Source organism: Cupressus sempervirens, chromosome 5 (assembly GCF_028749045.1).
Source record: "Cupressus sempervirens isolate cs-2001-9-10 chromosome 5, ASM2874904v1, whole genome shotgun sequence".
NCBI lineage: Eukaryota > Viridiplantae > Streptophyta > Pinopsida > Cupressales > Cupressaceae > Cupressus > Cupressus sempervirens.
Genome location: NC_143122.1, coordinates 805024522 through 805036852, shown reverse-complemented (window position 1 = coordinate 805036852; position 12331 = coordinate 805024522).

Here is a 12331-nt window from a genome sequence, read left to right as displayed (position 1 = left end):
GTTCCTTCTGATTATGGGCTCAATGCCCACATGCCAACACTTTTTGAATGAGGAGGACTTCTTTCAATATTCTCCTTTTGAAACATCTCATCCAGGCTTTGCTTCTCCCTATTAGCCTTTTCTAGAACCCTTCAAAGATTTACATTCTCTAATCGAAGCTAGTGATTAGCTTCTTCCATGTTTTGGACTCTCTCATCTTCATCTTGACGGTCTTGAATAAGTACTCCGACTTTCTCTATGATAGAGTGGATACTTGCCACCATAGATGGAGTCAATTCCATCTTAGCTGATTCTCCCTTTTTTGATGTCATTAAGGAAAGTACACCTACAATCACTTCATATACAACTTGGCAAACTAGCTCTGATACCAAATTTGATCTGATTACAATCTAGGCAGTTATATACTAGTGAAAATTGCATCAAAGTATATAGATACTTAATGTCTAATGTATAATTGAAAATATATAAAATATTAAAAATGACATGATCAATAGAAAGAGAGAATTATATCACCAGAGATAGAGAATGGTAAAAAAAGAGAACAAATTTGAAGATTGAAGTTCATCTGAACTAAGCGGACTACATCTCTAGGTCTAGCTCAACTGAGTGACTGATGTATAATTGATGCTCTTAAAAGTTGATTTACAACATACTATAGTCCATCCATAAAGTCGTTAACAAATCCTGACTCGAACCATCTTGCATACAAGCTCTCAAGGTGCAAGACTGGTTACTAAAGAGCAAGGAACACTTTGCCTGAAAACGTTTGATTACAGACACAGAACATCATTACATCCCATGTAAGTGTGTTCTGAGTGGCCCTAGAATGGCTTCTTAGAAAAAAATCCTCTTAGAAATTCTCCTCTAGAATGCTCTCTGACATGTTTAGAATTCTCTCCTCTAGAATGGCCTCTTCGGAATGGCTCCTCTGAAAATCTCTTCTCCGAAATGGGTCTCATAAGAAAAACTCCCCCCTCTTTTATACATGAATTTAGCCTAAAATAGGCCAAAACAATAATATTTAATTATAGGCCTCTTAAAAAAACTACCTATTCAAATTTACCCCTTTTCCAATTAATAAACTTGGCTTACATCAAATTTGGGGGATATATCTTAACCAAATAACAAAAAAAAGCTTATTTTATAAGGTGGCAGTTTTGATAGTAAAAGTTTAAATATAAACTTGCCTATATTCATATTCAATCCCACATTTGGTGCACTAGCAGTTAAGATTCTTCATGGGCCACCAGTCAGGGGATCTAACCTCGCCAGCAGTCTTTTAAAAGTTGATTTCAATGAGATAAACTTTAAATACAAACTGTGCCACATCCATTTTGAAGTGGATCAATATCCTAACAGCCACCAGCTTGGGTTTGGGGCCCGGTGGTCATGAGTTTGACCCCACTAGCTTCCAAGATATACTTTTGATAGAAGAAACTTGGTCCCTTGCCACATAGGTGCCACATGGCACTAGTTCACTTAACCTCTTAATGACACATGTCACAAAACGATAGGTTAGAGCTGACTGTTCATGCCACCTTATTATGTTGATTGTGTCCTTCCTACATGGACTCAACTAACTATGTACATACAAACTTCATTTTTGACAAAATGAATGGCATTGGAATCATAGCGATAAGATCGTCATCTTGATGCCATTTTCAATTGATTTGGAGATGGTCAAAATTTCATGCCTATTTTTGGTCAACCCCTGATATGCTTATTTGACCACAACTTTGACCAGGCATAACTTTCATGTATGGGCTTCGATTTTGATGAAATGAATGTTTCTAGAAACCTCTTCATGAGACCTTCGAATTGGTGTCAACTTTGGCCAATTTTGGAGAGTTTCGAATTTCACTTTTTTTATGGCCTCTGGTCCAAGTTTTGACCCAACTTTGATTGGCCATAACTCGAGAATACAGACTCCTTTTTTGCCCATTCAAGTTGCATTGGATTTAGAATTGTGAGAACTTTGACATGGTGCTAATTATTGGAGATCTAGAGATACTTCAATTTTTGATGAAAATATGCTTTGAATCAACAAACATTAAGTTGGTGACTCTACCAAGTACCAAGGTTAGATTGAATGGTTATAATGCTAATGAGTTTTGAAGTTCTTTGAGTTGGTAGTTCCTAATGAGTTAGGAAATCTTACTAAGTTAAAGGTGCCTTCCAATAATAAATGACCAAACTAAGTGGAGTATGTCTTGTCTCTAAGCAAGTATACATACAAACCATTAATGGTGATTGAAAGGAGTAAATTTGTTAAAAGGAAGAAATCAAATGCATTATTTCACCACAAATTTTTAGGGTGCAAAGTGAAGAGAAAATTTAGTGTTTTTGAGTGATTTGAGAAAATTATTGTTGAAGATTTTCCCATTTTTGAAACCCTACTGAGTGATGTCATCTTCGAGAAACAAAGTGAAGAAAGGATCAAAAAAGTTTGTTTGTGGAGTGGATTGCAAGGCTTCCACATTCAAGTTGGTGTGCAATCACAAATTCCAGCCAAGGTACTTCTTGTGCATGATATCCATTCATTGTATTATAGTTCTATTCAAGAACTTGGAACCCTTGAAATGAACAAAGAATTCAATGAGTTATGTGTGCATGAAGCTCTCAAACCTAAGCACAATCATTTGGAAACAAAGGGCTTAAAACATATTCTTCATATACCAAAGGACTTTCAAGTCAAGTGGATCATATTCATTCTGAGTAGCATTCACAATGGGCAGATGTGACTAGATAACCCTATCTTGATAAAGAAGATGATTTATAGAATCATTGGATTGTCAATGTTGAACAAAGCTAAGGCCACTAAAGCCCTAGGTCAGGAAAAATTGACAAAGTGGAGTCGTGTTGAGTTGGATGGAAGAGGCATGAGGCTTAGTGATGTAATAGACATTGAGTTGAAGTTTGGAATCCATGTGATTTCTCACAAGATATATAGCTCTATCTGGTTGAACAATGTGTCATGTGAGGCTATTGATCTAACATACAAGGTGGTGAAGAACAACTTGTCTTTCAACCTTGTCGAGTTATTGCTGATACAATTCAACAAGAATATGGAGAGCATCAGAGTGTTAGATAACAACCAGTGTAAACTCAATTCTCTTTTAATATGTTTATTTTTCTTTGGTCAAAATTTTTTCCTTCCAAAGAATCTGTTGTATGGAGAAAAGATGTTCTAGTTTTATACCAAATCAATGAGTACATGGTAGAAATGGGTGAGAATTTTAGCAACATCATAGATAATTACTTTGAATCATTCAAAGAAAAGATGAAAAGTAGATTTAGGATACCCAAGAATATTGTAGAAGACTATGAACAAGATTTATGTTTCATGGCTAACTATGAAAAAAGTATATATTCAAGTAGTCAAACCTAGAGTGGCATGGGTTAAGCCTCTAGAATATGAGCTTAACATTGATGACACTAAGGATATCATTAAAGTTGTATTGAATGAGCCCATGGATCCTAAAGCCACCTATTTTGGAACCTATGATGAAGCCAAGGAAAGAATTGAGCTTGAGATCAAGCTACATCAAGCGGTAAGCAAAGGAAGAAAGAAGATAGAAAAGATAATCAAGAATGCAAAATCATCAAGTTCTCTTATGATTACCGAGGGAAAAGGAGATGATGTAGAAGATGAAGAGGATGAAACAAAGGAATTTAAATATGAGAAGGAAGAGCCTTCCAAGAAGAAGGGGAAGGTTATTATAACTAGACCTATTAAGTCATCCCCTGCAATATTTACAAGAAGAGAAACCAAATCCAAAAGGAAACTGAAGCTAGGTGAAGATGAAGTAGAACAAGTCATCTTTAAAAGGTTTACACCTACACTTCAAGAAATATTGAAGAAGATGGAAGAATGATTTGGCATGGCATGTTCTAAGTCTCCTAAGTATCTTAAGTATGTTTTAAGTCTCTTAAGTATATTTTAATGATCTAGCATGACATGTTTTAAGTCTCATAAGTATGAGCCTTCTTATAAAATTTATAATGTGTTTCAGCTTAATGCTTCAATTCTTAAATTTAATAAGCTTTCTAATTTTGATTTTTTGGCAAGATTTATTTGGTTTTGGTGGGAATAAAATGTGCAACTCTTTGACATGTGGCATAATTTTTTTCCTAGGATGGTGGGATAATTTCCAGCCCCACCACATTTTCACCTATGCAAATTTAGAGGCATAGAAATGAAATTTATTTTCCTACTTTCTTTCATTAAAGGCTTTCTTGAAAACAAGTTGTCCTTTCTTTCACAAATTTTACAAAGTTGTTCCTGAACCTTTTTGCAAGTGGATTATTTAAAACATGAAAAGCACATTATAGTTCTACTTTTATTGAAGTTTTGTATCCCTCGAATAGTCATTCAAAAGCTTTAATCTAGTATTTTTTAAATTTATAGCCTATCCAAATTCTTGGAAGACTCTTAATTTAATATACTAGACTAGGGCAGCATATGAAAGTACAGTTGTAAATTAAAAAAACTAGGAATGATCAAAGAATATTACCAATAAACTAGCATACATCTATGAATCTGTTCATCAGGTTTTAGTTGTTGATAAGAACCTCAAGGAATAACAAAAGTTTAATTAAATGGAAAATTCTATGTTTAGGCGCATCCATAGTGAGATATGGGGCATGTCCTTGTCAAGGAGAAAACTTTACTATTTTGATTTTGGTTCTATACATGTATTCTTACATGTTATCTCCCATGTGAGGTGACCTTGATGGTATATATTAGCTAAGTAATATTATGCTTAATTTCTAAGTTGTCTCTAATTAAGAGACTCAGCCACAGAGTGCTATAACTCTTTTTATTGTGTATGGTTTTCTTTTCTAAATTGGTCCTTATGAAACAAAACCATTGCAAGCAGTAGATGTGGATGTAACACATCAATGATTGGGGATACAACATATTAGTAAAACATGTATGGAATACAAGTAGAAAATGCAAATGTAAAAGAAAAACTATATTGTGTGAAGCACTTATTGCCTACCATTAATTCTTTTCAAAATGTATGTTTTGTTTCTTACATCCCATAGCTAAACAAGTTTTCTCAGTTCAAATCTATTAAAAATTTAATCCTTGACAACAATAAGAGTGTTCCCTTCACACTTTCAAGAGGAATAACCCCAATACTTAGTGTAGAAAGCCCAACTCTGAAAGTTTTGTTCAAATTTCATAGCCAGAGTAGTACCTTGTAGCATTCTTTAAAGGAATTCTATAACCTACTACTCAGAACTTGTGATATGTTTCGATGTGACAATACTCAATTCTCATGATTGATAAAAATGATTTTTTAATCTTAAGTTGCATAAACTAGACATGGCCATCGAAAATTATGATAACTAATATTAGCAATAAAAATTGCTCACACTCAACCAATTTGTTGACCAAATCTTTGGCTACCTAGGAATGAACTAACCCAACTCAAATGAGATATTATGGCTTCCTTATGCTCCAACATTCTCACCAATGCATTATCCTTATTTTATTTTGCATTATAATCTCTAATGAGAAATATAGCTCCATGAGCAAATGCCCCCATCATAATGAATCCGACATCAATATAGGGGATTGCCATAACATCTTCTCTAGCAAGGCCTTGATTTTCAATACCCAATCCTTGAGACATACCAGATTTGTCTAAGGTGTACTCAGGGAGAGCACCTCATGTCTTGTTCATACCTAGGCAAAGGCTTGATGTGAATCTAGATCCATAAATGGTCAAAAAAAAAGAAAAAAAAAATTCAATAAAAATAATTTAAAGCAGCCAAAACAAACAAAAAAGAAAGCTTTAACTTAATGATAAAACCATGGAATTATCAATATATTATTAATGTTTTGTGGTTGCTTTTGTTTATTCTATGCACATTATGTTAAACATATTTATTGGCAATAAGTATTATATTTTTAGTATTTAGTCTCTTATAATTTTCATATTTCACATGTTTTGGTACAAACATAATGTACCAATGTAAACAAATTAGTGCAAAGTCATACCAATGAACCATACCATGACTAGAAACTTGCTTGAAAAGGAGGATGATGTCCTTAAAAAAGAATTCAATTTCTTTGATTTTTAGTTCACAGCCCTGGCAAGAAATTCATCGAGTTGTAACTTAACAGATAGGTTAATAATTAAGTTAAGCTTAAGTCTGTGAGGTGATAATGGCAATGAATTCTAGTTTCATTAAAAAATCTGGAGAATGGTGGTAGACAAAGATTTTGATTATAAGGTGAGATTTTATTCAAAGCTATGCTTGGGTAGCTTCTTTAGAAATCAATAGGGTCAATGTTCTCATTTGAGCAAATGTAGATAATTGTCACAAATGTCCCTCTAGATTCTACTAGAACACCCTTTCCCCATATGAATGCTTGACTATTACCCTCAACACATCTTGAAGATAATGTGCTAGATTGTACAAATGAGAATATCTTGTAGTTGCATTGTACTTGGTTCGGGAGAGTTATCTAGTTGTTTTATTTTTCGGTTGAAATTATTCTACAAGATGGTTAAACATAAGAAATGAAAAATTATATTAGGAATTATTAATAACTATTTAATTGCTTTGTTCAATATAAAATAAGAACTGTACCATGGATAATGATAATCTACCCCTTTCAAAAGTATCTCTGAGAGGTTCATGAGTTGTTTCCATTATATCAACTCCGCGATCCAATTCATAGAACTGTTAATACGCAGGAGTACCTCTATATACATCTTTAATACTAATTTGATAGGAACTTCAAAACTTTCTAAATTCTTGATGTATGATTAGATGACATCTCTTGCAAGCATTCATATAGTTCACAAGCTATCTAAGTTTCCAAATTTTTCATAAATTTACACCATTCCTTATACTTCGTCGGTCGTTGGAATTTTTTATAGAATTTCCATTTATAGGCAGACATATAAGGAAATGTTAGTTAAGTGGGGAACTGCCTTTGCATGAAAGTTTGTAAGATCCATTTCATCAAATATCATACAACCTTAGTGAATCCAATTTGAGGGACTTCATGTGTAGTATGTATGATGCTGGCATAAACCATGGAGATTATTTGTATCGTCTACCAGCTTCATTTTCTTGAAGGTTTAAGCCTATTCAACAAATTAGTTCTGCACATAACCTACAAGTGTTATAGCTACTTCATTGAAATGACACCCTTTGAGGCATTATATCAAATAGTTCATGCATGTTGTCTATGAGCACAATCAGATTTGGTCAAATTCCTAATCCGCTCTAGTCTTCTCAAAGGTTTTTCTTTTTGTTGCTTTTTATCTGCATCCTACATTATACAAATACAAACTATTCTTACTAAATGTCCTTTGAAGAAATAAACTATTAAAGAAACATAGAAAGCCTAGTAACAACAAAATACAGTAGGAAGGGCAAGGATCCTGAGTGGTTAGAGATGATCTCGTTCACATGGAATACTCCCCTCCCCAAAGATCAGTAGCACTTTCCACTTATAAGGGAATATGCTTATTGTGCAGGAAGATTGACATACTTTATAAAGAGCACAATCTGACACTTTTGGGTTTTGTATCCTATCCAATCTTCTTACAGGAGTTTCTTTGAGCTTCTTTTTATCTACATCCTAAAATGTGCAACCACAAACTATTGTTAGAAATTGTCCTTTTGAGGGAAATCAACTAGAAAGTAAAAATAGCACGACTGAGTATACAAGAAAACATTGTAGGAAGGGCAAATATCATGGGTGGTTAGAGAACATCATTTTCATTATGGAATGCTTCCCTGAAAGTATAGGAGCACCTCCACTAAAAAGGGAACACATTCATGCCAATTGTGTAGGAAGGATGATGTGACAATGGCATACTTCCTTATACAAAATACAATCAAATTTTGGTGGGTTGCATACCCAATTTGATCTTCTCACAGGTATTAGTTTTTGCTGCTCTTTATGTTTATCCTGCTTTATACAAACACACACTTTTCTTAGAAATGTTCCTTGAAGAAAATTATATGAAAATAGCTAAGACTAGGTACACAGAAAACTAATGTAGGAAGGATGAGGATACTGAGTAGTTAAAGAAGATATTATTTAGTGTGGAATGCTCCTCGCAAGATCAGTAGCATTTTATTCTTAAAGGGGGGAAAATGTTGACATGACATGCTAATTTAGACAAAACATAATTAGATAGACAACAAAATGCTATCCCTTCTGGAAAGAGGACTACTGTTAACAAAATCCTTACACAGCAAACAAGAAATGATGTAGAAATCTTATCATAATAAAAATTTGAACCACAGAAATAGACTTAGCTCATGTAGAACGTCAGACTCTTTATGGATACATTTCTTTAAGAACTCTCATGACTCCTCTGTATCCCCAAAATAATCAGTTCCTGCTCTCCTTTCTACTACGACTAATCCTCTTGTATCACAATTGAACTCATTCTCTATAAACTAAACTTGCTCTCTAAATGGAATTAATAGCACTGGATGCTAGTTAAATATAACTATCATTCTAGACAGCAAAACTAACGCTCTAAAAATAACTGAGCAGATCTAGTAGATCCATAACCTATAGATCAAAGCAAGCTTATTGAAACTGTGCATATTTGCATGGCACTCGCATCTAGGGATATAAAGATGTGAATCATTGCCCATTGAGCATGGAAAGAAAATAGAACATTAGCAACAGGATTTGTAATAATTAAAAGTAATGTTTGAGATGACAACAATATGATACTTGACAAGGATAAAAAAAATAATAGAGATGTATATGACACCTTGAGCATTAGTAAAATAAGTTACATTATACCATATGCAGAATCAATGGAGGAAGAACTCTTATGAGAAAATACTTCAAAATCATTGAAATGTTTCATTGCCAAGAGCAATAAAGATAATAATATGAATATAAAGAAGCTCATTAGATTCTACTGCATTAGAAAGGGAAACCGTATTAATGTAAAATCACCTTATTTATCATCATTGTGAGACTTCCATAAAATGAATTTCCAAATAAATTTCTCCAACTGCCATGTTTTCTTGGTTTGTGGTTGAAGTTGAATCGCCCTTCCTCCAAACTTCCTAGTTGGGAATGTAAAATGAACTTCTTCCAATATTTGAATCGTTCCACATGATATCTTTCTTTTTGCTGGAAGAGCTGACTGGTTGTACTAGAGAATACTCATTTAGAAGGTGCACACTAGGCACACAAGAATCCTTCACCTACAATGACAACATCTACTTTAAAGGACGTTGTTGGGCATGAGTGTTCTTTGTCTGAATTTCTTTAACAACTTCTAGGGAAGTCCTAGGACAAGCATATGTTGTCCTTTTCTTGTACTAATTAAGCACTATTGCAACTACACAAATGAATGCTCCTATAACTCCACAAAGCAGCGGACTTCTTATAGATTTCATTGGAATACTAGATAATCCTGCTCCCAAATGCAAGTGTTTGGAATCTTCTGAAACAAGGACATCCAACATGTCCAAATGTTTGGAGTTTTCTGCAACAAGAACATCCAATACCGAATCCTTGGCCTTTTTTCCCTCTAACATCATAGTTTCTATCTGTTTGGGGCTCTCTAATGCTAGAGTTTTAGACTAGCATGATTCTAGTGTGCCAAACTACTTAAGCATTGCTAGACCATGGGTTTCATCTTTGTCAATCACCATGCTCAACTTCTCTATATTTTCATTGATTGGCAGGCTATGTTCAACTAAATCCTTGTTAATGAAAAACCCCAATTCATTGCCATATTTATTGATTGACAGGTCCAAGTCCTCTTCTACTTTTTCACTCATTGGCAGACCGAATCCATCTGCATATTCATCGAAAGCTTTCAAATTAAGACCAGCATAATACTTGCTGGAATGCCATTCAGATATACAAAATATAAGCACAAAGAGCACCGCCACTAAAATCAAAATCTTATTTTTGAAATAAGAAGATCTATGAATTCTTTCCATTCCTTCGTATGTATCCTTCAGGCCTTCATCATCATCCATTCTGCCTGGCCAATAGCACAAGAATTGTGGCCTAGGAAACGTATACGTAGATTTATCTAGTGGGTCATAATGTCAGAGGTCTCGGTCTCCTCCCAAACTCCCAAAATTAGAAACATCTTTATTATTATCTATGGATAAGATGTTTATTATTTTTCCTAATCTCTGTTCCAACTCCTCCAAAGACAAGGTTTCCAATGTTGCCAATGTATCTATGTCCTCCTTTGAATTGGCTATTGAGAAGCTCTCCTTAGCCATTCTTCCCAGTTGGACAACGATGCAAAGAAGCAAGAATGCACACAAAGAGGGAGAAAAAAGAGCAGCAATGCAAATACAACAATAATGCACAAACAGAGTAAACATGCATGGAGACAAAAACAAAAAATAGAGCAACAATATAACAATGCGAAATGACAAGAGGCAGTTGAATGGTCATATTTCAAAATACCTAAAACTACGCGCGTCTGAGATATGTCAGTCTGTCACACGGTGACATCAATGACAACCCTCCCAATTATTCTTCCTGGAAACAATTTTAGGTCACCATTGAAAGCAAATCGTATCGTTGGAATTTCAAAATTCATTGAAATGTCAGCTAAAATTTGTTCTCGATGGTGACCTAAAAATTGTGTAACAGAACATATCGAAGGATCTATCAGGATTTGTTTATGCCTTCACCATAAATGGCATCCTAAGAATTGTTCGAAGCATAATAAAGCCTATACCTTGACTCAAATTTTCTTAACCTTCCTGAATTAGACAGATATTACTCTTCATACATGTCAAATCATCTTCAAATGCTATTTGAATTACAATCCTTATTATGTTTCAACTGTTTGAAATATTATTTTTTTGAGGTATCGGATACTCCATTTCTAAACATTTCTTTAATTTACTTCATTTTCAAATTCAAAATAATAATACTTATTTTATGTCTTTGAAGGTGAAAAGTTATACTTTTGTTAGCATTTTCCTTTACAAAAGGGTGACACAGGTTTGTGCTTTTAAGCATATACTAATCAAAATTATAATACATCAAAGTTGACCACAATACAATTTTCACCAAAATACACCAATTTGACTCAACTACTAGTACTTAGGTTTTGAAGACAAACTCGTTTAGGTTTTGATACTTTGCAACCATTTTGAACACTCGATATTATCATGCTTTTGGCAGATGTAGAAGTTCAATTCATACTAATCACTTACAAGTAGTTTGAACTTGGTTAGAACTGGTGACTTAGTGAATATTGTCGAACTTGACATATAAATTTAATCACTTGGTTGATGTTGCAAAACATGATCAACACTAATACTACAAGCTCAGTATAAACTAAATCTCTTGGTTGACACTTCCTAGCTTGGTCAATGCTTGATTCACATCATTGATGCTACAAACTTAGTAAACACTGAAGACCACAGTTTGTAGTGTGCAACTTTGGCAAACACTATGAAGCTTGGTTTGTAATAATACTCATCAACTCAGTATATACTACTCAGTGCAAACTGAATACTGATTTTGGAACTCGATAGAAACTATAGAACTCAATAGAACCTGAGTTACTCAATTAACACTATAAATTGCAAGATAAGCTCAGTAGTTGCTAATCATCTAAGTTAGTGTGAGTCACTAATAAATAAAATTGACCATAATGTTAACAATCTCCCCCTTTGGTATTAGTGACAAAACACTTATAAATAAAAAAACTGAACTCTCAAAACTTCAAGTTCAAGATAATCTTTAGTCTCCATCCTATGCCTTCAACATGGTAACATACTTTTTTTCTTCAGATTATTCAAAATTGCTTTTGTAAGAGATGTTTTCTAAATAATTGTACATGAATATTATGTTTCTCACCCATATCTATGTATGTATGTATGTATGTATGTATGTATGTATGTGTGCACAAATTATACTTTACTTACTATATATCTCATATCTTTATATCACATCTTCTCTCCCTTTTTATCTTGTCTCATCTTCTCCCCCTTTTTGACATAAATGCCAAAGGTGTATGCTACATGGTAATGCCAAAATGTGACAAGAAGTCATAATGTACCTTCAAAATCAATGTCATTGTCTTGTCCCAATTTTCTTGTAACACCTTACTTGCATGTAATGCAATCTATACTTCTATTGATAATTCCATCATGTGATTAGCTATGGAAAAATTGTTATCATGCATGAGAGTTTTGGCATGTGCAATGTGTTTCTACAATGCATCCATGTTTGGGAGAATCATGGCTTGGATGTCTACAAGTGTGGACCTAATCTTGGGTTCTTCCTTTAGTAATTTTTCTTGCATATTAGTTAGAAATATGATCTTTGAGTAGTGAG